The sequence below is a fragment of the Aulonocara stuartgranti genome (assembly GCF_965226115.1).
Source record: "Aulonocara stuartgranti genome assembly, chromosome: 9".
Lineage (NCBI taxonomy): Eukaryota > Metazoa > Chordata > Actinopteri > Cichliformes > Cichlidae > Aulonocara > Aulonocara stuartgranti.
In genome coordinates this window covers 2,676,374-2,679,049 of record NC_138960.1, presented here as the reverse complement: position 1 = coordinate 2,679,049, position 2,676 = coordinate 2,676,374, and the positions used below count along the sequence as shown (strand labels likewise).

The window sequence follows — 2,676 nt, the reverse complement described above, 5'->3', positions numbered from 1 at the left end:
TAAAAGGTCCAGAAACTTCTCGGACCGCTATTAGCTTAAGCTTTACCATACCTAAGGTATTAAAAACACAAATGGAATTATAAAATGTTCAAATAATCCTTGTTTGATGTTAAAGCTCAACTCCCCCCCCCCCCCCCCTTTGTTGACACATTCCAATGTATCAAATCAACAGAGCTAGAACATTCAAAAAAAGTTAGGCAGCTACAAAGTTTCCCAGACTCTTAAGGTGATCTGCGTGTAATGTTCTGACTCAGGTATTTAATATTTTAATAAATGTCGTTTAATTAACTGCCACTATTTAAACTAACCTTAAAGACATAATTGAAGAAAAGATTACAAAGAATAACACGATATCAGTGTTTTGTAAGCGCGTGCAGCCCTCTATGCTTGAAGCCTTTTCCCTCAATAGATCAGTCAGACATCCGCGCTGACCGTAGCTTTTAACCCTTATTAACTTGAGCACAACTCTACAATGAGCAACAAGTTGCAATATGTATAAAAATGATCATGGTTACACCTGCAATGAAAAATTATATCATTATCCTAACACCTGTAATAGAAGATTCATCAGAGGTTATAACAATCACAGGAACACAGATGTTAGTATAAGGTCAAAAGCTTCAATATATGATCATCGATGCAATGCTTGTTGCATGATTCTCATACAATAATAATGCTGATATTAAAATAACAGTAAAACCCCCTTATATCCCGTTTCACTTGACCCATAAACGTTTATAAATGCCTCTTTTATTTTTAATTGTATTTCCCCCTGTTCTCCCCTTACTGACCACAGCAGGGGGATCTTAGTTTTAAATCAGCCATGAATCCAGCTCACCTGATTCATCAGTGAGCTCCACCGTCACTGGCGTCTGACAGGGTGGCGCTGCATACTCTTCCTTTAATGTCACTATGTTCAACCTGTTAATTAGAGTGTTTAAACCTGAAGTCGACTACGTCCACAACAAGTCAATACAGCTGTAAATGTGGCCAATTACCAATCTATTACCAATCAATAACAACAGATAACTTCTATTTTATGCATGCTTTTAATCAACCACTCACCCAGAGGATCTCCAATCCCAGGAAATTCCTTCTCCTCCTTTAATGAGTCTGTCCTCCTTCCATGCCCTGGTAACTGGTCCATCCAGAGCCACATGATCTCAAATATACATACAACAAGCCAAACCACACCTTGGTCACACCAACCCTCTCCCGCCCCGAAGATGTCCAATGCCATCCTAGTATGGACTGAAAGTGGCTTTAACGCTGACTGTTCCGACAATCCATCTTATACATTTCCTGGTCAGATTTGCCAATCTCTGCACCAGGGTTTTAAACGTTTCGCCATTTTCATTAGATGTTATTTTTATTTAGTTTCGACTCCAGATTTTCTATTTTTTTTTTTTTTTTTTTTTTACCAGTTGGAATCAGTTTTTACCAATTCTTTGCTAGTTTAGTCTAGTTTTTATTTTCTGAAACTCCTTAGTTTCAGTTTAGTTTTAGTTGTGTTTTGCAAAAATTAAGTGTAACAAAATCTCAGTTCCATCATATCAATCATGCTCTCCTGGTTATCCTTGGGTGTTGAGACTAATCACTATTAACTCTTGCCGCACCAAGTGTTCCTAATTTTGGTTGAAGTGAATTGATAACCTTTTTGAAGGCGATTGTTTCACACATTTGTTTAGATGTCCCAGTCCTGTTGTCTCGGGATGCATCACGCTGCCTTATCTGGGGTTAGCTGTTTTCGGGGGATGCGGGTTGAGTGGGGGAGCTCTTCAAGGAGGGGGAGTGTGCTCCCCCTGATGAGGTCTTCTAGGTAAGCTAGGTTAACCTTCTTGTGTGAGCTTTTCAAGTGCACTTTAAGGTTTGTGGGATTTTTCGTGTCATAAATGTCCCTCATAACCCCCTGATGGCCCAGTAATTCATTTTTGCGCACTGTAGTACACATTTAGTTTTTGCTTGTAGCTCACATACTCTACTTGCCACTCCTCTAAGTCCTGATTTTTCTTAGCGAGGACAACAGTACCTTTAAAATTATATCACGTGTGGGGGTGTGGCCTTGCCAATTGTTTTTCCCACCTTTTCAAAATGGCTGGCGTGCCCACAAGCACATTTTATGGAAGAAAGAAAGGTAAGCTTGATATTTACATTTAAAATGTTTTGTTAAACTCAGATTTTTATTTTATTCAAAAAATAAACATCTAGTAAATAATTTGAGGGGTCTTTAAGAATTAGGCTTATTTAGTTTCACAGAGAACATGACTAATTTATTAATGTGCTCTACACATTGGCACTTTATACTTATATTTATTACACTTTTTCCTAATAGACAACTTTTGACAAAGGCGGAGAAAATTCTTAACATAATTATTGAGGGAGATTCAAACATCGATTTTTCAGAGGATGAGAGTCATGTGAGCCAGATAGGAGAGGGTGAGAACCCAGGAGGAGCCACACAAAGATTATTGAGATGCAGTGGCAGATGTAATAGAGAAAAACACAGGGCCACCTGAAATCTGTCATCCTACCTGGTGCAAAACCAACATATAGGAGAATCTGGAATTTTGATTTTGAGTTAAAAATAAAATATGGGTAAAATGCAGAAATGTTTTAGAATAGAATAGAATAGAATACTTTTATTTGTCAATTTATTCAAATGTACTTGCCATACAA

The 2,676-nt window shown here is 37.8% G+C and overlaps 1 long non-coding RNA gene across 1 annotated transcript; it reads right to left on the bottom strand.

The window, feature by feature from the left end:
* Window positions 1-711: 711 nt before the first annotated feature.
* Window positions 712-1,396, bottom strand: LOC309714968. The gene is made up of 2 exons (XR_014279110.1): window positions 1,066-1,396; window positions 712-921 (listed from the first exon to the last, which is right to left on the bottom strand). It is a non-coding gene; the product is annotated as an uncharacterized lncRNA (long non-coding RNA).
* Window positions 1,397-2,676: the final 1,280 nt, after the last annotated feature.